This window comes from Scyliorhinus canicula, chromosome 7 (assembly GCF_902713615.1).
Source record: "Scyliorhinus canicula chromosome 7, sScyCan1.1, whole genome shotgun sequence".
Lineage (NCBI taxonomy): Eukaryota > Metazoa > Chordata > Chondrichthyes > Carcharhiniformes > Scyliorhinidae > Scyliorhinus > Scyliorhinus canicula.
Window position 1 is genome coordinate 178,232,984 of NC_052152.1, and position 25,517 is coordinate 178,258,500.

At 50.1% G+C, this 25,517-nt stretch overlaps 1 protein-coding gene across 1 annotated transcript in view; it reads left to right on the forward strand.

Annotated features, from left to right (window-relative positions):
* The window catches only part of LOC119969587 (XK-related protein 7-like), a 297,799-nt gene that overhangs the window by 116,013 nt on the left and 156,269 nt on the right, over nt 1-25,517 (forward strand). The gene's annotated exons all lie outside the window — the stretch shown is intronic.

The following is a 25,517-nucleotide window of genomic DNA, read 5'->3' on the forward strand; positions in this document are numbered from 1 at the left end:
TCTCCAGTGTATGTTGGCAATGTGCTGTGCTAACATTTCTGCTGCCAATACGGAGTGTCAGCTCACAGTCTTCACTCATCAATGCTGCCTTTTGCCACTGTCCGGCCATTGTGGGTCACTCCCCGCTATGTCACTGCCTCCTTCTCCATGTCATGGCTCTGACAGCGAGCTTAACCTGACCCTTGAAAACAGAGTCCTAATTTACCCCCTGAATGAGCTGATTGCAAACTCATCACTGGCCTTGAGTAACCATTTAAGAAGCACTGGGAGGGGTGTTGGGAGGAGGGGATGTGCAGTACCTCTTCTGACTTCCATCAACATAGTCCAATTTTTGGGAGTGCCAGTCTCGCATCGGGAATCCAGCACGGCAACCTGGCGGGAGGGGTTTGAGTCACCGCCTACCATGGAACCACTTCCTCCAACTATCCATAATCCTACCTTCTATTTCTGTCCAGTCAGAAAAACATGTATTCGCCATTACCCTCTGGCTCCTGTTTTATGAACTCAAGTTATCATGAGCCATTTAGCGTTCACTTCTATTTTTAGAATAAATCTGTTATGTGGTACTTAATCCTGACTTTTGAAAGTCCCTAAATGTAGCTTCTTGCCCCAATCCTCTTTGTTACTTCATTCAAATTGGTTAGTAGTCAGACAGGGTTTGCCTTTGATAAATTAATATTGGCTGTCCCTTATTAACCCATGATCCTCCTTGAGAATGAATTTTGTCCTTGGCTAAGGTCTCCGGTAGTTTTCCCACCAGTAACATGAGACTGATTGGAATGTAGTTATCTGATTGATGCGACCATCAATTCACACGAGACGATTAGTAGAAGTGAACAGTGGTTTTAATAAGTTAGATCTGTGCCTGCCTGCGACTGCTCTGTACTGCCATTTACTGTACGGCACATGAGTGCCGCCAACAGGCTGCAGATTTATATACCACCCCCGGAGGGGGCGGAGCCCACAAGGACATCAACATAATACAATACAGTGGTGAATTATAGTAGCAATACGTTCACCACACTGGTTCATTACGTAACAGTTGCAATTCTTCTGTCCTCCAGTCCTTGCCCAATATCCAAGGAGGATTCAAACTTGTCGGAGCTCCTGGCTTCACCAGTGGTTCCCTCAGCAGCTTCGGATGCAACACACCTGGACCAAATGAATTCACCATTTTTTTTAAAAATAATTTTTATTGGAATTTTTTAATACAAAATATAAAATATAACAACAAACAATGAAATGCAGCAAAATAACCCATAACAATTGTAACACCCCCCAGACCGTATCAACGCATGTATCATATCCCCCCCACCCCCCCAACCCCAACAAGAGAACTTAAAAATAAATTAAAATTAAATAAACAAACATAGTCATCGTTCCCACTCCCCCTCCCCCCCTCCCCCTACCCCTCCCCCTCCCCCCCTTCCCCTCCCTCCCTCCCTCCCTCCCTCCCTCCCCCCCTCCCCCCCTCCCTCCCCCCCTCCCTCCCCCCTCCCTCCCCTCCCTCCCCTCCCTCCCCCCTCCCTCCCTCCCTCCCCCCCTCCCCCCCTCCCTCCCCCCCCTCCCCCCCTCCCTCCCCCCCCTCCCCCCCTCCCTCCCTCCCTCCCTCCCCCCTCCCTCCCTCCCTCCCTCCCTCCCTCCCCTCCCTCCCTCCCCTCCCTCCCTCCCTCCCTCCCCTCCCTCCCCTCCCTCCCTCCCCTCCCTCCCTCCCCTCACCCCCTCCCTCCCTCCCTCCCTCCCTCCCCTCCCCCCCTCCCTCCCCTCCCCCCCCTCCCTCCCTCCCTCCCTCCCTCCCTCCCCTCCCCCCCCCTCCCCCCCGGGTTGCTGCTGCTACTGTCCCAGTACCCTATCGTTGAGCCAGAAAGTTGAGGAAAGGTTGCCACCGCCTAAAGAACCCTTGTACCGATCCTCTCAGGGCGAATTTGACCTTCTCTAGCTTAATAAAACCCGCCATGTCATTGATCCAGGTCTCCACGCTTGGGGCCCTCGCATCCTTCCATTGTAGCAAAATCCTTCGCCGGGCTACTAGGGACGCAAAGGCCAGCACACCGGCCTCTTTCGCCTCCTGCACTCCCGGCTCCGCCCCAACCCCAAAAACCGCGAGTCCCCATCCTGGCTTGACCCTGGATCCCACCACCCTTGACACCGTCCTCGCCACCCCATTCCAGAACTCCTCCAGTGCCGGGCATGCCCAGAACATATGGGCATGGTTCGCTGGACTCCCCGAGCACCTGACACACCTGTCTTCACCCCCAAAGAACCTACTCATCCTCGTCCCAGTCATGTGGGCCCGGTGCAGCACCTTGAATTGGATGAGGCTAAGCCGCGCACACGAGGTGGAAGAATTAACCCTCTCCAGGGCATCAGCCCATGTCCCGTCTTCGATCTGTTCCCCCAGTTCCCCCTCCCACTTAGTTTTCAGCTCCTCTACTGACGCCTCCTCCACCTCCTGCATAACCTTGTAGATATCGGATATCTTCCCCTCTCCGACCCAGACCCCCGAAAGCACCCCGTCACTCACCCCCCTCGCGGGAAGCGAAAGGAGTCCCTCCACCTGCCGTCTAGCAAATGCCTTTACCTGCAGATACCTGAACATGTTTCCCGGGGGGGAGCCCAAATTTCTCCTCCAACTCCCCCAGGCTCGCAAACGTCCCATCAATAAACAGGTCCCTCAGCTGTCTGATGCCCGCTCTGTGCCAACCCAAATTCACCATTTTAAGTGACACCGACCTACTTAGCAACTCATTTCTATCTGGGTTTTATCCAATCCAAAATGTCTCCTCCCCTCCACCGACCGCCTCTGCACCCGCCCTCCCTGAGCTCGACTGCAATCATTTCCAATTTAAAGTTTTCATTCGTCAAAAGCTGCCTTTATATTACAGCTGCTGTACTGGTTCAGAGTAATTTTGTTTCAAGACAGCAGCAATTTGCATTTTTTTGGCACCCTTTAAATGTCGCAGGGCATTTCAAGGTGCTTCACAGGAGGGTTATCAAACATAATTTGACACCCAGTCACATGAAATATTTGGGCAGTTGACCAAAAGAAAACAAGAAGCAGGTGTTCTGGAGTGTCTTTAAAGGAAGAAAGGTGCAGAGCTGCATGAAGTGAATTCCAGAGCTTTGTTTCTTGACAGCTAAGGCACGACTGCCAGTGGCGGTGCGATAAAAATTGTGGGTGTGCAAGTTAATCAGAATATAATTGCAGTCTAAATCTAAAATTAGGCAGACTTTTTGTTGGGGTACTTTCATTGCAAAGTCAGGCTTGGCCATAACTTTGGATCTGCATCACCATAAACCTAGCTCCAGTGCACTGATACTAAGCTTCAGATATTAACACAGAGCTTCAACTGGACTGTGGAATGATCTGGTTTCAATATGGAGCTTTACTATAGTAAAAATCATAGCAGTGACAAAGTGCTCTGTTTCTAACATGGTTAAACGCCACATACCATTCTGCATTTATGCTTAAAATTGTGGTATATAATAGAATTTGAGTTACATTTGCAGTCTTAAGATCTGCCAGACGGTTGTGTAAATCACCACACTCAGCAATACCCCTAGATCAGAGAGAATGAAGCCCCACGAGTGCCCTTACCCTTGACAGCTAACCAACAAGCCTGGCTCTGTCTGGCTGCCTGTCTGTGACAGAGATCAGCACAAATGGAAGTTTGTCGCAGATGCTGTCCATTAATCATGTATGACCCTTCATCACACACTTTGGCTTGCAAGATATTTGATGTGCTTGGCTTCTTTGTCATCATACACCAGCACGAGATTCCAATATCTGGAGAAGAGAACAAAAAACAGATTGATAAGAGGGTACAAAAGCAAGGCTTCTGCCAATCACATCACTCCTATTATTTAATAGTGTGACACAAGCACTGGGATCTTGGTTATGATAGTTTTGACATTTCCTAAAATATCTCTCACCTGCTTGCTAGTTTTACGAATGATGTTGAATATTGGAAATCTCTTTGTATACAGTAAATAGATAAATAGTTGATGTGTATGTAATATGCACTCAGGGACACGGCACTACATGCAATATGTTTTGAGATGCAGTGACCCATGTGCACCTTAAAGTTGAGAAGTGCAGCTTTTATGAACTGCTTAAGAAGTTGGACACTTAACATGTTAATATAGAATTTACAGTGCAGAAGGAGGTCATTCGGCCCATCGAGTCTGCACTGGCTCTTGGAAAGAGCATCCTACCCAAGGTCAACACCTCCACCCTATCCCCATAACCCAGTAACCCCACCCAACACTAAGGGCAATTTTGGACACTAAGGGCAATTTATCATGGCCAATCCACCTAACCTGCACATCTTTGGACTGTGGGAGGAAACTGGAGCACCCGGAGGAAACCCACGCAGACACGGGGAGGATGTGCAGACTCCGCACAGACAGTGACCCAAGCCAGAATCGAACCTGGGACCCTGGAGCTGTGAAGCGATTGTGCTAACCACAAGGCTACCGTGCAAGGCAAAACCTTGCATTCATTCTCAATTTTGGTGAATTTAAATTTCTGAACAATAAATTGGATTTCAGTCTCACAAATCCCTAAAGTTTGTTTGCAATATTTCAAATGTGACCTTTTAGTTAGTAGTGTTGGGGAATCCCATGTAGAGTTGCATAATAAATTATTTAGGAGTTGGCAGTGCAGCGCAGCATGTTGGAGTTGTCAGCACGCGGTGCCACCGTAATAAGATGTGTCCCTTATCCCCTCGGACCATTGGTTTCCTGATTGGAGGCACATTGCTATTGGGAAACATGAGGTGACAGTTCACTAAGACCCCTATACTGCGAACTGACAGTATTTGGGTCATACGGTGCAGGGTGTGTCAATACAATGGGTACATAATTCAGAGAGCGGCAGCGTGAAGGCAACACGTCACGAAAACAAAATAGTGAGGATGCTGGAAGTGGGAAATAAAAGCAGGCCATGATTAAAAGACAGGTCAGATAGCACGGGCAGGTCGATGGCCTGAAACGATTACCTTCTCTGCACCAGCTGCCTAACCTGCCGGCATTTTGTGTATTTATTTGCAGTAAACACTGGTTGTTGTGACACTACAACAGCCACACTCAATTATTACACAAAGGGGAAAAGTTGAGCCCCATCTCTAGATTCAACTGGAATATATTTGGGTGGGAAAGTTACAATGCCACCAACGGCAGAAAAGGAGAATGTCAGTTTTGCTGCTACTAATGACCCGCTAATGAGATTCTCACAGCATACAACTTTGAGGCATGCAATTTCCGAGAATCCAATTTCATTTTGTGTTAATTACACGAAACGGCAATCTCCTGTTTCCCATTAAAAGGCGAATAGCACCTCTCCACTTTTTGTGATGATGTGACGCGTGCAAGCCGGATTTTACAGCGCAAGTTTGCCTTTGACTTTGACAGTAAATTGTCTCAAAATCTATACATGTGGTGTATTGGAATAGTAATGTGTCACAACATTCCATTCCATTCCAAAATACACTCGGGGCAAAGGCGGATCACAGGTGGAGTAAAATGTGGCTGAGTGACAAGAGGGATCAGAGGAGAAGAAAGATTTAAAAGCAAATGAGACACACACGAAAAAGATGATGGGACACGCAAAGAAGGATATCGGCAGAAGTGACTGTGCTGAAAGACAAAATCAATTGAGAGAGAAATACTTGGGCAGAGAGACAGGAAGGCTGCAGGAGGCCAGTGCAATCAGATAGTTGGAAACATCTAGAGGATTGGGAGAGAAGCACATCCGGATCATCTTGAGCATGGGGGGAGGTTGGAAATGTTGCCGCCTCCTTGGCAGGAAGCCCATTCTTGCAAGGAAAACGCCTTGCCTGTCTAGGTGAAGTCTGGCACTCGAAATATTTTGAACCCATTTCTCGTGGGAGAATAGCATAGTCACCCTGTTCATCCAGAATCTGAGTTGAAAATCGACCCTCTGATGATGAGCAGATGGCAAAAAGGCACATTTCAAAGAAGCACAATTTGAAATTATTTATTTGAGAAGGCGCAGACACTGCACCCATAGTAGCAATTGAGGCTCAGGTGAGCAAAGGGCAGGACATCAGAAGTACCACGGGAATTCCCACTGTGCCAGTGGGTAAGCCATGCAAATTACCATTGACTAAATAAGGAGCAGACGATCCCGCTGGCAGCCAATGGCGAGCTGCCTGTGCTGTGGGATAACCCGGGGGTGGTGGGGGCAGGAGCTGGTAGAATGCAGCCCTGATGACTATTGTGATCAGAACTGGCACTCCAGTGAGGGAGCATTGCATGCAGGAGGCATTGGGTAAAATTCTCCACCTCACGACATCGCAAACGTGAACCGGAATTGGGCAGAGACTCTGGCCCCAGTGGTTAGAATGCCCGCTGGGCCGGCGATTGCTCAGATTTGTGTCAGCAGCGTGCTGGCCCATTACATTGTCATGAATTGCTCCACAAATAGCGCCCCCAATGGGAATGCTAACCGCACACAATTCAGTTCCAACTTTCAGACTCCCAAATGGAGAATTTTGCCTTTCAGATAACTCGGCAAGATATAACCTACCGCATTACCCTGGCATGGATCTGGGCACGCTGGGTAATAATGGGAAAGGCCAAAATCGAGATGGCACGAACCATTTTGAGATTAACCCGGTCTGCTCCTGATGGCGAGTCCACCATTTCGGCCACAAATGGCGAGGATATCATTACCCTTTATTTGCATTCATTTCAATCTCATTGGCGAGTGGCCTCCCAGGATTTATCCGACTCCCCTGGAGGAAGTCACATGGCTGTCGTTTAGTACTCCTTTTCAAAAACGTGAAGCTGACGCAATGGCTGCTGAGGGTGAGACACACGCAGACATGGGGAGAACATGCAAACTCCATACCGACAGTGACCCGGGGCCGGGATCGATAAAATGAGGTCCATGTCATTGAGCAGTGCATCAGGCTGCAGAAAATGCGATTCCAATGCCAGGACCACTCTGGTGGTGCCCTGCAGTACGAAAGGGACAATGCTGGAAAATCTCAGCAAGTCTGGCAGCATCTGTAGGGAGAGAAAAGAGCTAATGTTTCGAGTCCGATGACTCTTTGTCAAAGATTTGAGAATTTTCAGTCACATTTTCTGAACTGAGGAGCTCTACTCGCCAGTGCAGGAAGAGATGGGGGCGCCCAATGGGGATCCCGTTCCTCCAACAACCCCCAATTCACATATTGCGGGGTCTTCGAGCCACCCTGTTATAAACCTCCCACTACCTCATACTGGCAGGGCACCCTGGGCCCAATCCCCAGCATGGGCAAAATGCCACATGGATGGCATTGCCAGGTTACCCAGCTATCAGTTCCAGAGTGCCAGCCTCGATGCCCAGGTGCCATCAACAGCTAGGGTGCCATTCTGCCCAGAGGCCAACCACCCAGGTGCCTCTGAGCATCTGGGAGACCCCACCCCCCCGGGAGACCCCCCCATGCCCCCCCCCCCCCCCACCCCCAAAAGTGCTGTTCCGACTGGTCCTGGTTTGTGGGGACCAGTGCTAAACAGTGCCCAGCTGGGGTCTCCACGGTGAGGCCATTAAATCCCGTGAGCTGGTTAGAACTGGCGTAGGCATATTTTAGTGAGCAGTTAAGCTTACTTAACTATGCAAGTCTGGATCCCACCCATTGTGGGCGGGAACTAGATCTCGTTAGATCTCGCGAGACGTAACGACTGCCGGGAGCGCCAGAAGTGGCCTTTCGTGGGATTTACTGATCCCGTTGTGATTCCGGCGGGATGGGGCCAGTAAACTGCGGCCATTGTCTGCTCCATGGTGTCGACGCCCTCAGCCATGGTCCTCAGTGACTGGGCCATGCTCTGCAGTGCCTCGGCAAGGTCTGTCTATGCCGGGATATGTCCCACATCGACTGGGACATGGCGCTGAGGCCGTCATCCATGGACATTACAGACTGAGCCACCACCACTCAAGACGTGGATATCTTGCTCCAGGCTTTCCACTGCGGCTGCTAGTCTAGCAGTGTTGGCCTCTGTGCCATGTATTTTCGGGACCATCTCCTTTGCCCAAAGCCTTTGGAATTCCTCCAGTCGGCTATGCGGTCACTGGAATGTTGCTGACATCCCCTCCAGAATGTCACGGATCTGGCCTATCGTCTGCATCAGTTCTGAGAGAATCTTGTCCAGAGGCTCGGCATCTGACTGGGACTCAGCTGAGACCTGGGATCCAGCAGACCTCTGACTGCTGGCTCACCTGGATGTTCCTGCCTCCACCTGATATGCATCAGCAGCTGTGTGATGCTCGCCATATTGGGTCCCAGAAGCCTGTCCATTAATGTCGCCCACCAAGATATGTGTCTCTGCTCTGGTGGAAGGTGGAGGCGAGACCTGTGACTTCTCGGTGGCGGTCTCCTCTGAACTCTCCTCCGAGGTGGTCTCTTGAATGGCGGAATGACACCGGATGGTCCAGCCTCGTCAGATGGAGAATCCTGCGAGACAATGGACATGTGGTCAGTGAGAGGGAAGGATCAATTGGTCAGACATGAACCATTGGTCAGCATGGTGGTTAGCATAAATGCTTCACAGCTCCAGGGTCCCAGGTTCGATTCCCGGCTGGGTCACTGTCTGTGCGGAGTCTGCACGTCCTCCCCGTGTGTGCGTGGGTTTCCTCCGGGTGCTCCGGTTTCCTCCCACAGTCCAAAGATGTGCGGGTTAGGTGGATTGCCCATGCTAAATTGCCCATAGTGTCCTAAAAAGTAAGGTTAAGGGGGGGGTTGTTGGGTTACGGGTATAGGGTGGATACGTGGGTTTGAGTAGGGTGATCATTGCTTGGCACAACATTGAGGTCTGAAGGGCCTGTTCTGTGCTGTACTGTTCTATGTTCTATGTACTCACTTGAGATAGGTCTTGGTGAAGGGGCTTTGGATTCTCACCTCTGTGGGGCAGGCCAACCTCGCTATCTGACCACACTCAGGTCAACCCTGCAATCACCAGGGCCCTTTTCTCATAGGGAGTGAGGCCGCGATCTCGCTAATACAGCCATAGAAGAACACCCTGCCAAATGCACTCAAAATGACACTTAGAAGTTTTTCTGTTGAATCCTGCCCACTATTTCTCTCTCTACAGACGCTGCTGGACCTGCTGAGTCATTCCAGCATTTATTATTCTATATAAATGAAAGTCTTTCCCTTTCTTATTAGTCAATGTGTTTCCTTTACATGTCACACTTCCCCTCTCACTTTGTTAATAAGACACCTTCAGTAAATTTGCACTTTCTCCCCATGTCTGTGTGGGTTTGCTCTGGTTTCCTCCCACAGTCCAACGATGTGTAGGTTAGGTGAATTGGCTATGCTAATATTGTCCAAAAGGTTAGGAATTGGCCTAGGTAGGGTGTCTATCAGAGCTAGGGCTGTGCAGACTCGAAGGGCTGAATGGCCTCCTTCTGCACTGTAGGAATTCTGTGATTCTTCTCTGAAATTCTCAGACTTGCTGTAAACAATGGCATTGAAGATCTGCTGGTATATATATAATATTCCAAGCTCATTTCAGCAGCCATTTTGTTTTCAGATAATCCAAGTTGTTGTTTAGTATTCTACACATCTGTGGACTATTATATTGCCCTTTGACATCTGATAATTGGAGCCCAGAATTGTTTATTGAAAATGTGCACAATAAGCAGTCTCATGTGTACTGTAATTGCACCATTTTCTTGCTATTAAGTGTTCAGAAAGACTGAGTTATTTAGATCTTCAATCAAGATTTATCAAGGGAATTTTATGGTTAAATGAACTCTCTTTTTTCTCTGGATTGATTTAATAATTGTAATTATTAAGAATAATTTGATTTGATCTGGGTAACTAAGGGCATTTGCTGAGTTCAGTTGCATTATGTACAGCCATGCTGTATAATCTATAGCAAGAGCATCGAGGCAGACTTAAACTTGTACGAGATCTTAGCTAGATCGTGGATGGAGCTCCGTGTGGCAGTTCTGGGTGCCAGATTACAGGAAAGATATGGAAGGGATGGAAATGGTGGGGAGGTTGCAAAGTAGTTCTTACTCGTTGCTAATAGAATATGAATTCTCTGCCTGCCACTAATTGATAAAGCAGTGTCCATAAAATCTTTCAAAAGGAGTTTAGATGGTTGCTTGACTAGGGTCATTAAAAGGTGTAAACAGGAGAGTGAGAATAGACTGGTGTTGCATGTGGAGAAAAACACTAGCATATACACAGGCTAGGTCAAATTGCCTTGCCCTGTACTGTGACATTATATGAGCTGACTTCACTTTCAGTGCTATTGATCGGGAAGATGTGGAGAACTAATCATTGATATCTATATATTTATATGTACTGCACACACAGAACAACAAATTACTCGATGACAAATGGACACCACCGTGTTCTTATCACAGGATGAAGCACTCAAATTAAATTATATCAAGGTGGCCAGGCAACAATTGTATAAAGTAATTTAAAGTGCACTGTAGCATTTTATTAAGCAAGAGAAGAAAATAAGACACTCTATAAAAATGAAACTTGTGCCATGAGAACCTCTCTGCCAATTCAATATTTTTGAAGTGTAATAACTGTTGAAGGGCCAAAGCAACTAATTTTGAATGACACAGGTCCTGCAAATGAGAGAAATGAACAATTAATATTTTTTATGCTTGGCTGTGACACACAGAATTCACTGCTTTTATTTGATTATTTAGCATACCATCTGGAAAAAAAAGCAATTCAGATGGTGTGCGGTGTCAAAAATGTCAGCCTGGATTATGAGCTGAAGCCTTTTAGAGTAAATTTGAAACAACAACTTTCTAATCCAGAGGTGAAAGTGGCAGCAAGTGAGCCAAGCCGACACAAACAAAGGTTTATTCCTGTAACATTCCTCTCAAAGGTTACTTAATCACAGCTTACAGGCTGAAAAGAAAAATAGCACACGGCTAAAGGTTATATTTGGAGGGTCTTTTTCTAAAAATGCTGCCAGTCTTAAATTGGATATTTAAAATGCCAGGAAATTGGAACTATTTGTTGCCATTGAACTGCAGATGTAAATCCTCATCGGAATAGCACTGAAAACCAGTGGGTGATCATCTGCCATCAGATAATAATCTGCTCCGGATGGACAGTCATAACTGTGCAGAGATGTGAAAGGATTTGTGTTGACAGAAAAATGGTACAGCTGACAAAAAAAAGAGTACGGCTCGACATTTGAGATAAAATGCGTAGTTACAGACCCAGCAGGAAGGGAGCATGTACTAGGAAATGTGTTTTCTGGCAAAGGCAGCCACTAAAAGGTTAATTGTGACGGGGTGGGGGGAGTGATGCACGATCAATTGCACAAAGACGAGAGTTGAATACAACTGAGGCTTTATTGCTCTATGATGTGTGGCCTCCCACAGCAGCTGGCGAAATGGCTGCTGCAACGAGGACACACATATTTATACTCCGCCTACTAGGCGGAGCCAGCAGGCAGGGACTACCGTCGTACCTGTAGTACAGGTCCTACCATACATCATTTAACATAGGTGCAGCAGTGGTTTACCACATTCACCCCCTGTTAAAATTGAGTTCGGCGGGGGTGGTGGAGAATTATATACAACAACTGAATTTTACACATACAATTTTTGTGAGAAAAAAAAATGTCTTTTGAAGTCCAGTGGACCAGTTAGAGATTTAATGTGCCGCTGGGAGCGACACATTGGTGGCGGCGATGCCGATGCTCGTCTGGTCTTCAGTGCCTCCGGGAGCGTGCTGAAATCCTCTTCATCCTCGGGCGTGGGCAGGGGGAGGATGGATGGTCCTGGGGGGGTTGTTTCTAGGAGCGCCAAGGAAGGGCAGGGTGGCGCCGGGCTGGAGGGGTGTGTATGTGTGTGGAACCTGCTGGTGCCAGGTCCCTGAGGGAGACAGTATCCTGGCGGCCGTCGGAGTACGCTACATAGGCATACTGGGGGTTCGCATGGAGCAACTGCACCAAACAGAGCGAAGATTGGGTTGAGGGCTTTGATGACGGTGGCAGACGTCATGTCGGGGCATGGGATGGCAAAGGGGAATCTGGAGTACTCATCGACCACACTGAGAAAATAAGTGTTATGGTCGGTGGAGGGGAGGGGCCCTTTGAAATCCACGCTGAGACGCTCAAAGGGGCGGGAGGCCTTCACCAGGCGCCCACGGTCCGGCTGGTAGAAGTGCGGCTTGCACTCCGCACAGACCTGGCAGTCCCTGGTGATTGTCCGTACTTCCTCAACGGAATAGGGCAGATTGCAAGCCTTTATAAAATGGTACAACCGTGTGACTCCCGGGTGACAAAGGCTGTCATGCAGGGCCCGGAGTCGGTCTACTTGTGCGCTGGCACATGTACCTCGGGAGAGGGTGTCTGGGGGCTCGTTGAGCTTGTTGGAGCGATACAAAATCTCATAATTGTAGGTGGAGAGCTCGATCCGCCACCTCAAGATATTATCATTCTTGATCTTGCCCCGCTGTGTGTTATTGAACATGAAGGCTACCGACCGTTGGTCAGTGAGGAGAGTCAATCTCCTGCCGGCAAGGTATTGCCTCCAATGCCGCACAGCTTCAACGATAGCTTGGGCCTCTTTTACGACGGATGAGTGCCGAGTTTCTGATGCATGAAGAGTCCGGGAAAAGAATGCCACGGGTTTGCCTGCCTGATTGAGGGTGGCGGCTAGGGCAACGTCTGATGCATCGCTTTCCACTTGAAAGGGCAGCGTCTCGTCTACTGCGTGCATCCCGGCCTTGGCGATATCGGCCCTGATACGGGCGAAGGCCTGTTGAGCCTCGACTGTCAGGGGAAAATGGGTGGACTGTATGAGTGGGCGGGCCTTGTCTGCATAGTTTGGGACCCACTAGGCGCAGTATGAAAAGAACCCCAGGCAGCGTTTGATGGCCTTGGGACAATGGGGGAGGGGGAGCTCCATGAGGGGGCGCATTCGGTCGGGATCAGGCCCCAGAACTCCATTCTAGACCACATAGCCGAGGATGGCTAAGCGGTGCGTGCTGAACACGCACTTCTCCTTGTTGTAGGTGAGGTTTAGGCGAGTGGCGGTGTTGAGAAATTTGGCACGGTTGACGTCGTGGTCCTGCTGATCATGGCCGCAGGTGGTGATGTTGTCTAGATATGGAAAGGTGGCCCGCAAACCGTACCGGTCGACCATTCGGTCCATCTCCCTTTGGAAGACCGAGACCCCGTTGGTAACGCCGAAGGGAACCCTGAGAAAGTGATAGAGGCAACTGTCTGCCTCGAAGGCAGTGTATGGATGGTCTGCTTTACGGATGGGGAGCTGGTGGTAGGCGGATTTGAGGTCTACCGTTGAGAAGACCCAGTACTGTGTAATCTGATGGACCAAATCAGATATGCGTGGGAGGGGGTACGCGTGGAGCTGCGTGTACCGATTGATGGTCTGGCTGTAGTCCACAACCATTCTGTGTTTCTCCCCAGTTTTAACTACTGCCAATTGGGCTCTCCAGAGGCTGTTGCTGGCCTCGATTATGCCTTCCCGAAGCAGCCGCTGGACCTCGGACCTGATGAAGGTCCTGTCCTGGGTGCTGTACGGTCTGCTCCTGGTGGTGACGGGTTTGCAATCCGGAGTTAGATTTGCGAAGAGGGAAGCTGGATCGATCTTTAGGGTCCCGAGGCCGCACACAGTAAGGGGTGGTAGGGGCCCGCCGAATTTCAGGGTTAGGCTCTGGAGGTTACACTGGAAGTCCAGCCCGAGTAGTAGGGCAGCGCAGAGATTAGGGAGGACATAGAGGCGGAAGCCACTGAATTCTACGCCCTGGACCGTGAGTGTGACCGTACAGTATGCCACGGAATGGGATCCGGAGCCCAGGGAGATACTTTGATTGGTGGGATGTACCACGAGGGAGCAGCGCCTTACCGTATCTGGGTGAATGAAGCGTTTGGTGCTCCCGGAGTCCAGCAGGCAAGAGGTCACGTGTCCGACGATTTTAACGCTGGTCGATGCGGTGGCCAGGTTGTGCGGACAAGACTGGTCGATGGTCACTGAGGCAAGTCATGGTTGGTCGTCGCTGGTGTCTTATGATGAGGTGCCCAGGGGGCACGGGTCCTGGAACGCTGGTGGTGGCCCGACTGCGCGGGCCTGGCACACTGCGGTGAAGTGCTCCTTCTTACCGCAAGCCTTACAAAGGGCAGTGCGGGCAGGGCAGCGTTAGCGGGGGTGTTTCTGCTGGCCGCAAAAATAACATCGGGGACCTCTGGGGTTCGCTGGCTCGTGTGTGGTGCAGGCGTATTGGCTGGGTAAGGCCCCGCTGGGGAGCCCGTCTGTGGGGTCCACGATGGCTAGGAGGGGTGGGCCGTGCGGCTGGGGGTGTAGGCCTGAACATTGTGCGAGGCGACCGTTATAGAGAGCGCTAGCTTCTTTGTCTCTGCGAGATCGAGCATGGCCCCTTCTAAAAGCCGCTGGCGTATGAGGTCCGACCCAGTCCCTGTGCCAAAAGCGTCCCGCATAAGGAGGTTAGAATGTTCAGTGGCCGTAACGGCCTGACAGTCACAGTCCCGGACTAGTGGGATTAGGGCCCACCAGAAGTCTTCTATGGACTAACCAGGGAGTTGAGAGCGAGTGGCGAGTACGTGCCTGGCGAAGAGTGTGTTCGTCTTCTGGGCGCAATTTTCTTTAAGTAGCGTCATGTCGTCAGCGTAGTTTGACGCGTCCTGGATCAGCGGAAAGACGTTGGAGCTCAACCACAAGTACAGTATCTGTATTTTCTGAGCTTCCGGAACAGGGCTTGGCGCCAAGTTGATATACGCCTCGAAACAAGCTACCCAGTGCTGAAAGTCCTTTTTGGCGTCGCTTGATTGCGGATCCAGTTGCAGGCGATCCGGTTTGATGCGGAGGTCCATCTTCTGAAAATCTTAGAGCAATAAATTGAAGCACGATCAATTGCACAAAGACGAGAGTTGAATACAACTGAGGCTTTATTGCTCTGAGATGTGTGACCTCCCACAGCAGCTGCTGAAATGGCTGCTGTACATGGAGCACACATATTTATACTCTGCCTACTGGGCGGAGCCAGCAGGCAAGGACTACCATCGTACCTGTCGTACAGGTCCTACCATACATCACCTAATATAGGTGCAACAGTGGTTTACCACAGGGGGATTGTTCTTTGAGTTATTGGACTGTGTCAGCAGAGTTTCAATAAGTGGATTCAGCAGAGGTACTGGTGGTACTCCATGTGTGTACAGACCTTGGCTGTCGGAATACAGTATGACATAGGGAAAAATAAGATGATACCATGTCTTGCAAATATAAATAATAAGGAAAAAATGAAGGAAGTTCGATGTCTTGCACAGGACTACATAAGATGCATAGCGACTGGCCAATCGGTTGAACCTGTCCCTGCTGGTATTTATGCACCATTCATGCCATCTCATGGGCGGGCTTCACTGGTCTCCGACACCAAAATCGTGTTAGGCGATCGGACGGAGAATCCAAGTTGGAGGTGAAATCGGGGACAGTGCCGCTTTTACGATGCGCCGCCCCCCTCCAAAATGGCACACTCCTAGGGTACGCTGCACTCCATATGGACTGCCTCAGGACATTACCTGAGGCCCTTCCCCCCCCCCCCCCCCCCCAATGGGTCAAGTTCCCGATGGGGTGGGTCTCATGCTATTTTATTCGGGAATTGGCATGGTGGCTGCGGACACAGTCGGGGGAGAGCTGATCAACAGGCAGGTGGGGCTTTGGCCGGGGCTGGGGGCAGCGAGCCTGGCCAAAGGGGCGCACTATTTGGCAGGCCGGGTCCGTGCATGTTGCATGCCGCTGCAGGCTGCCGCCGTGTGCATGCGTGGCTACGGACCCAGCAATTCTCCCGCCGTATCAGCAAATAGAGCCGGATGCTGTGCGCTGAGTGCCTGCTAGCCACTGCCCCCCCCACCCCCCACCCTCCACCCCTACCCCCCACCAGTTGGAGGATCAATGGCCGTTTTGCACATTTTTTGCGCCGGCGTTAGCACTTAGTCTCAGAATCAGAGAATCCAGCTTGTCTAAACCTACCATTGTAACCATCTATTCCCTTCTCCCTCTTATGCTTGTCCAGTTTCCCCTTAAATACACCTCTCGTATTTGTTTCAACCGCTCCCCTGTGATAACAAATTCCACGTTCTCACCGCTCTTTGGGTAAGAAACGTTTCTTCTAGATTCCCTATTGGGTTTCTCGGTGAATATGTTACATTGAAGGCCTCTTATCCTCTTCTCCACAATAGGAAACATTCTCTCTCTATATCCACTCTATCAAAACCTTAAATAGTTTCAAAGACCTCTATTAGGTCGTTCCTTCCCTTTATTTTTTCAACAGGGACCCAGCCTGTCAATCCTTCCCTTGATAGGTGCACCCACACATTTCTGGTTTCATTCTTGTAAATCTTCACTGCATCCTCTTCAGTGCCTCGATATCCCTTTTATAATATGGTGATCGGAACTGCATGAAGTACTCTTAAGTGGGGCCTAACTAAGGTTCAATACAGATTTAGCATAATTTACCTTTTCAATTTCATAATTGTACTCCTGAACATAAAAGACTTGACCTCTCTAGATCATGCGGGGGGGGGGGGGGGGGGGGGGGGGGGTGGTACAGTGGTTAGCACTGCTGCCTCAGCTCCAGGGACCCGGGTTCAATTCTGGCCTTGGGTGACACCCAATCAGTGCCGTTCCATTTGATCCCGTTTGTGGCGACCAGTACTGAACGGCATTTGCCTGAGATCTCCGAGGTGAGGGAGATTGATCCCACGCCTCGGGTAACTCAAGAAACTGCACATTAAAGTGAGACTGTCTTGCTTTAATATGCAGATTTGCTAAAAGATGATCCTACCCACAATAGGCGAGATTCTCATAGCAATGTCTCGCGAGGACGCGTTAGATCGTTGTGTCGGGTAGGTCCCAGGAGCAGGGTATCCTGGTGTCTATTAGCCACGCTGCGCTGTGGCGAGCTGCTTTCCGGGCACAACATGGCCATTAAATCACGCCCTTTATAATTATTAGTAAATAATCTTTGTTTATAATGGACAACATTGACCAAGTACCACAACATCTAGTGATGAATGTATTTGTACTTGAGAATGCTTTGCTCCTCTTCCCCACCTAGATTAATTGCACCTTCCAAGAAATAATTAAGTGAACTTCCTGTTTTCCTTCCCTTTTTGTTGGTAAAGAGGAGACACCAGGGTCACCAGTCAGAGCGTTAATAAAATTGATCAATTGAAATAGTTCATGTCCAAATTCTCGGAATCCCCAGACAATTTTAAAGTTATGAAGTTAAGGCAATGGAAAATTTAAACATGACATAACAAAAGGAGTAACTGACGACTCAATAACTCCTGGGGAGGAACGAATTTGGCGCATTTCTGGAAAAAGAGGAGGTAGACTGAGGTAGCCATGTTTTCAAAGCTCAAGAGCTGAAGATTGTAGATCAGGGTGATGGGAAAAGTGGTTCTTTGATGCCCTAGATGTCAGGTCTTTTGTGTTCAGGAATACAATCATCTAACAAGATATACACTAATATGGAAATTGCCACTGCTTTTCTGTCATGGAGTTGTGACACAAAATTTCAATCGTGTAATTCTTAATTATGGCCGCGATCTAGCGATTGGGAACAGAGACCCATCGTGGGATTAGTCGGTGTTTCTTGGCGCTCTGAGTGCCAAGAAACACCAAACTATTGAACGGCCATTCGGGTCGATCAGGGGCCTCAGCACGCCATTTTAAAATGGCGTTCTAAACTCTCAATGCTCCGACGTAACCTCCGAACACCCCCAACCCCAACTCGCCTGTAAAGGTGTCCTAGGCGCCAAGTTGGGGGAGGCGAGTCTGGTAAATCGCGACCGAGATATTCAATTCTGTTCCTTATAAAAGCTAACATTCAAATTAAGAGCAGACGGAGGTTATTTAGCCCCTCTAACCTTCGCTGACATTTGTTAATATCATGGCAGTTCTGATTGTGAGCTCTGCCTTTAACTCTCCATTCCAGTCTGCCCGCTATAGCCTTTGGCCGGGATTCTCCGAGCCCACTCAAGGTCGGAGAATCGCGAGGGGGTGGGAGAATTGCGCCACGCCGCTCCGAGGCCAGGCCGCTGATACTCCGGTGACCGAAGAATCGGCACCAATCGCGCCCGCGCGGTCGCCGCCGCTGAAATAGGCCCCCGCGGTGATGCTCCGCGCGCGACCGGCCAAGTGCCCGCTGAGTCCCGCCAGCGTGGTTTCCGTATGGTCCCACCCAGCAGGACCTCGGCTTTCTGGCTTCGGGGCCATCCTGGTGGTGGGGGGGGCAGGAATCTGACGGTGGGGAGTCCTCCACGGTGGCCAGGCCCATGATCGGAAGCTACCGATCGACGGACTCAACCGGGATCTGGGATTCATGTCGCATTACATTCGGCCCCCACCAACAAGCCTGGACTTGCAGAGGCCTACCGACTGAACTGGCTTGGGACAATTCACACCTCTTTAACCTGGAGTTACCTCTCTCTCTGCATCTTTGATGATTTGATTGCCTGCAGGTGCTCGCATTCCGGGGCATCTCTGACTGTGTCTATATAAACATTTCTGGAACAAGCCTTTCCATTCACCTGAAGAAGGAGCCGTGCTCCGAAAGCTCGTGTTTGAAACAAACCTGTTGGACTTTAACCTGGTGTTGTAAGACTTCTTACTGTGCTCACCCCAGTCCAACGCCGGCATCTCCACAACATAACAGTAATCTTGACATACTAATGCTCACTGACATTCTCACTGGGCGCGATCTAACGGCTGCGTCATGCCCGACTTGGTGTTGGGCTGAGGCCAATGACTCGCGAGAGGCCTCTCGCAAGATTTGTGATGCGTGGTGGCACAGTGGGTAGCACTGCTGCCTCACAGCTCCAGGACCCGGGTTCAGTTTTGGCCTTGAGTGATTGTCAGTGTGGGAGTTTGCACTTTCTCCCCATGTCTGTGTGGGTTTTCTCTGGGTGCTACCTTTTCCTCCCACAGTCCAAAGATGTGCAAGTTAGGTAGATTGGCTATCTGAAATTTCCCCTCAGTGTCCAAAACGTTAGCTGGGGTTACTTGGTTACAGGGTCAGGGTGAAGGCGTGGGCTTAAGTGGGGTGCTCTTTCCAAGGGTGGGTGCAGACTCAATGGGCCGAATAGCCTCCTTCAGCACTGTAAATTTTATGATGCTCAAGATGTCTTGCGAGATTCAACCATTGGGCTCATTTGAATATGCATGTGCAGGATTCTCCCGGCGCCCAGGCCAAACGACCTCGCCTGAGAGACCTCGCCAAGGCACCATTTAGTACAGATCCAGACGGAACGGCACCTGGTAGGTCTCCCAAGCCTTTGGACACCCCTGGGTGGTTGGGGACAGGGCAGCGTGGTACCCTGGCACCTGGACACCTTGGCACTGCCAACCTTCCACATTGGTACTGTCAGCCTGGCACCTCAGCAATGCCACACTGGCACTGCCAGGCTGGCAGCGCCTGGGTGGCACTGACCAGGGCGAGGGGATGAGGGGGGGCCATGCCCATGAAAGAGGGTATGAAAGGTGGGGGAGCTGAGGGCGACTATAAATGAGCCCCATAAAAGTTGGGGGCGGCGAAGGATGGGAATCCTGAAAGGGGGAGTGGGGAGGCCTGCCCTCGGCAACCAAATAGAGGGATGTCCACACTTGGAGGGTGGGGGTGTAGAGAGACATGCCCATGAGTACGGGGGAGTGAGGTGGGGTGACATTGTCCGTGAAGGGGGAGAGGGGGATGTCAAGCTCACTTGGAGATCGGAGAATCATTTCAAAATGGCAGCCCAATATCTGAGGCACTGGTCTTGCCGGTGAATTGAGCTCCCCACTGTTGAAATTTTTTTTAAGTGTGTGCAAGACTGGGGAGAAACTCCCCAAGGCTCCCAAAAATCACTAGATGTGGGTAAATACGGGGCGGATTCTGCCGTAATCGGCAACTCTGGCGGGAAGGAGTGGCGTGAACCACTCCGGCGTCGGGCCGCCCCAAAGGTGCGAAATCCTCCGCCCCTTCAGGGGCTAGGCCAGCCCTGGAGTGGTTTGCGCTACGCCGGCCGGCAGGGAAGGGGCTTGACGTGTGAATGCGTCTCTAATTCACTTGTCTCTCAGTCCGGAAGAAAGTACTCTCGAACACGTTCGTACTTCAGAATATTCTTTATTACGATCGGGGCCGCTCTCTAGGTATTCCGGGGAACCACCTCGGAGAGTGCCAAAGTATTGCTCAAAACATCCTTTTTTTATATGTATTATTAGGGGGCTGTCCCTTACATTCACTTGAGCTTGCCCCCATTACAAAGCATAAACTTGTTTTTGCCATAGATCCAATACATGATTAACTTGTTATTGCCATAGTTTCGATACATGATTTTACAGACTTTGAGGTTATCTATTGGCACATGAGTATATAGCAGTCTTAGCTTAAACAGCAGGTGTTAGCCATAGTTGCAAGCGGCTCCCATATTTCATATTCCATCATCCGGCCATCTTCCTTGTTTCTCAAGGCTATTCGGCTTACAGTCATGAGTCGGCTCACGAATTCAGATATCAACTCCATTATCTCAACAAGTTCATCCTCCTTCAATGGCTTCAACAACAAACTCCTCCACTTGTGATTTTCCACTAATGTATCGCATTCATTCTGGCTCTTTCTAGCTATTAACCCTTGCTTCACATCCTCAGACGCCACGCCAACTGGCGCCGAAGGGCTTCCGCCAGCCGGCACGAGTTGCCACATGCACGGGAGCACCAGCATGTGCTGCCGTCATCCCAGCACATGCGCAGAGGGCTTCATCTCCGCGCCGGCCATGGCAGACCGCTACAGCTGCCGGTGCGCAACAATAGAGTGCCCCCACGGCACAGGCCCGCCCGCAGATCAGTGGGCCCCGATCGCTGGCCAGGCCACCGTGGGGGCAATTCCCGGGGCCAGATCCCCCTCGCGCCCCCCGAGAACCCCGGAGGCCGCCCACGCCGCCAGATCCCGTCGGTAAGGACCTGCTCTAATTTACGCTAGGGGACCGGCAAAAAACCGGCGGCCACTCGGCCCATCGCGGGCCAGAGAATCACGGGGGGGCTGTTTCCAGCGGCCAACGACCAGTGCAGCACGATTCCCGCACCTGCCAAATCTCCGGCAGCGGAGAATCCCGCCCACAGTGTGGATCTCACCCAAAAAGCCAGCGGGAAACACCCAGCCAAATCCACCCAAAAATGTTTTGGTTGAATTCCGCCTACTAACTGTCATAAGCATTTCTACTGAACCACTTAGTCAGGCAAGATAATCGAACATTGCATGGACTTTTTTTTCTTCCCTGTTATCCTCCCGAAATATGAATTGCGTTCGGTTGTGCAATTCTAAAATGCACTTGTCAGTCTGAACCGGTCTGTGGTTTGACTTTTACATACTGAGGAATAGAGAGAGATTTGCACAGGCAAATGAAACTCCAAGTAGAAATCATACGGAGGTCCGTGACCTTGACCATTGGATACTCCTCACAAGAAACAGCATTCCCAAAAATCCCATCTGTTAGAATTAGCTTCTATTCGTCATCTTCACACAGATCAATCGCTTCCAGCTGAGAAACTGCATCATCAACAACAATGACCACCGTTAAAACCTAGGTGGCCTGTCAGTTTGAGTGGACTTTGTCCATTTCTTCAAGATTAAACAATTCAGAAAAAAAAACAAGCCATCACCTTTCATCTACAACTCTGGAATACAAGGTATAAAGGGAGAGTTATGTTCCTAAGTTCAGTTATGATTTTGAATTGTCTATCGATGTGGGTACGGATTTCAATTTGGTTCAGTTTTCCAAAGCTCTTCATCCCTTACTCATAATGTAGCCATGATGTGGAGATGCTGGCGTTGGACTGGGGTGAGCACAGTAAGAAGTCTTACTACACCAGGTTAAAGTCCAACAGGTTTGTTTCAAACACTAGCTTTTGGAGCACTGCTCCTTCCTCAGGTGAATGAAGAGGTATGTTCCAGAAACATATATATATATGTAGACAAATTCAAAGATGCCAGACAATGCTTAGAATGCGCGCATTTGCAGGTAATTAAGTCTTTACAGATCCAGAGATAGGGGTAACCCCAGGTTAAAGAGGTGTTGAATCATAGAACAGTCATAGAACAGTACAGTACAGAACAGGCCCTTCGGCCCTCGATGTTGTGCCGAGCCATGATCACCCTACTCAAACCCACGTATCCACCCTATACCCGTAACCCAATAACCCCCCCCCAACCTTACTTTTTTTTTAGGACACTACGGGCAATTTAGCATGGCCAATCCACCAAACCCGCATATCTTTGGACTGTGGGAAGAAACCGGAACACCCGGAGGAAACCCATGCACACACGGGGAGGACGTGCAGACTCCGCACAGACAGTGACCCAACCGGGAATCGAACCTGGGACCCTGGAGCTGTGAAGCATTTATGCTCACCACCATGCTACCGTGCGTTCCATTATGTGAATTGTCTCAAGCCAGGACAGTTGGTAGGATTTCTCAAGCCCAGGCCAGATGGTGGGGGATGAATGTAATGCGACATGAATCCCAGGTCCCGGTTGAGGCCGCACTCATGTGTGCGGAACTTGGCTATAAGTTTCTGCTCAGCGATTCTGCGTTGTCGCGCATCCTGAAGGCCGCCTTGGAGAACGCTTACCCGGAGATCAGAGGCTGAATGCCCTTGACTGCTGAAGTGTTCCCCGACTGGAAGGGAACATTCCTGCCTGGTGATTGTCGTGCGATGGATATGAAATGTTCAGAATTAATTAAATTGTGCTCTGAAAACGCATTTCTTAAGGGGCAAGGAAAAATAATGGCTAGTCCAGGCTTATTTGGGGAATTAATTACAAGTTGTTTCTATTTTTTAAGTTGACTTCCCAGGGTCTTTTTGGTTTCAAAGAGTGACCTCCGGAACATTCTTGTGTCTAGTCAATATTGTAGTGACACTGAAGGTATTCTGGAAAATGTGTTCTTCAGCTTTCTAAAGCTCATCTTGAGCTAGGCTTTACTAAATTGTTTGATTTTGTTCTTCACGATATGATCTTTAATGACAAGAGTGATCCCCGATTCCGGAACTAAAGGCGGAAATTCCCTGTGGGTGTCAGGAACCTCATGGGGGTCTGGGGTCTACCTTCGTTGGCAGTTCATCTAGTCATCTTCCTGGAGGGTTAGCTCCTAACATTGCTGGCCCAGTCAGAGGGCTGGCAGCTCTGCAATCCTTACCTTACCATTAGGAAAGGGCATTGCTGCTGAAGCAGTTGAAGACCACACATGCAGGCACCCTCGCTGGTCTGCACAGAAAACAAAGGACTGGATTCTCCGTTATGGAGACTAAGTCCCCACGCCAACGTGAAAACGGTGGTGTTTTACGGCAGGAAAACGGGCGCAAAACGGCTCCCAATTCCCTGCTCCGGGGATGGCTAGCAGCTCTAACTGGCGATATGGCCTGGAGAATTGCCGGGTCTGTGGCCGCGCATGCGCATGGCGGCGGTCTGCAGTGGCCACGCCGTGCTTCATGGCGGACGCAGCCCGCAGATCCGCCCCGCAAAAATAGTCTCCCCCTTTCGGGTGGCCCGTGCGCTCCGGACTGCCCCAGTACAGTGCCTCCAGCCCTTAATAATGCCACCCTTGCTTGCAGATCAGCCATCCCCCGACTGTGATGGCGCTGGACTGAGTCCACAGCCGCAACGCTGAGTTCCCAATGGGTGAGACCATGGGAGACCCACGCCATCGGGTACTTGGCTGGTCGGGGACGGGGTGGGCCTCAGCCAACGTTCGGAAGCCGTGGATACGGCGTGCGGAGTACTCCTAGAGTACGTCGCTTTTCAGTGGGCGGAGCATCGCGAAAGCGGCGCCCCCATTTCACCGTCATCGGGGATTCTCTGCCCCATTGCCAAACGCGATTTTGGCGTCGGGATCGGAGAATTCAGCCCCAAGACTTTTATACCCCGTAGGGTCATCGAGGTGCAAAGGAAGCCCCTCTGTAGGCTTGCTTTCGTAACTCTTCCTCCAGGTTGCCCTGTCGTTGGGGAATGGAGGCTCTGGGAAGCTGCTGGGAAGCTGTCCCCATTCAGCTGAGAACCTCTTCACTCAGCAGTGGGCTGCTCTGCCTGGTGGAACATACTGGTGATGCTGCAAATCTGTCCCTAATTGGGGCTTCTGTTACTCCAATTAGCTTCCTGCTTCCGTGGAGCCAGCAGCCAAACCTGCCCCAGGGAAATTCACCCAGAGGTGGGAATGTGTTGGCGAGCTGTCCCAACATGGTTCATCCCTATTTTCCCAGCCCCCCCCACCCCCACACTATAACCTGCCTACATGAGACGGGGAAAGTACAAGCACAAGGGAACATTTGTATAGCATCTACAAATCTCAGCCTAGTATTTACAGGACAATTTTAGCCAAGCTTTACATTGTTTACATAGCTTGGCTGAAGCTTCATTTTCATTGCCCAGCTGAGTGCTTGCACAAATGTGCTTCCAGGCAAGTGTAAAGCTGATGTCCAATTTAAATGTTTGCCAGAGGAAACACGCCAAGTACCATCAAGGCACCATGACTACTCAATATGTTTTAAAGTGGCCTGGCATTGGATGGGAATTCCACCCCAGATGGTGTGAAAACAACATTTTTTGTGACTCCCTGCTGGCACTTTTGTACCTCTTCTTCTTTCTGGAGTCAGGTCAGATCCCAACTCCACATTACAGTGCTACAATGCCATATAAACACATCAAAGGAGCTTCGATTTGATTATGGAACCACATTTCGGTGTTGTACTTTTCTTTTGGCTATTACAGCAAAAGATTACATCTGCAAATTGGAGACATGAAGCCCCCAGTGATCATAAAGCAAAGAGTAACAAGGCCAAAAGCTAGAGGTGTACACTTGGTGTTAACTCTGGCAGGTGCATGCTACAAGGGCAGGGAAATAAATCAGGAATGTTGAGGCCCCTTTAAGTGGTGAAGCAACGGAGGAGGAGGTATATCCTGCTTAGGGGCAGCAAAGTGGCGCAGTGCTTAGCACTGTAGCTTCACGGCGCCAAGGTCCCAGGTTCGATCCCGGCTCTAGGTCACTGTCCATGTGGAGTTTGCACATTCTCCCCGTGTTTGTGTGGGTTTCACCCCCACAACCCAAAGATGTGGAAGGTAGGTGGATTGGCCACGCTAAATTGCCCCTTAATTGGAAAAATGACTTGGGTTCTCTAAATTTATTAATTTTTTAAATCCTTCTTGGACCAAGCAAGCCCTGGTGCAATTTGTAGTTTTCTTTGTGCGATCCTAGGGCAGTGGTGCCTGGCATTCCTGTGTAAGTCGAGAAACCTCCCTCTGACCCCTTGATCAATGACCAGGTCAATGATGTATATCCTGGGTGGGCACATCCTACCACTTCTAGACCTATAGATGTGTAATTTAACTTCTGTACTGTTTTGGATTGGAAACCTATTAAGACCGAGGAAGTCGAGTGGCAAGGTGAACATCAATTTATTTACAGCCACAAAAGGTCTGCTCACGGCAGCGAAAATGTTTATAGAGCACAGT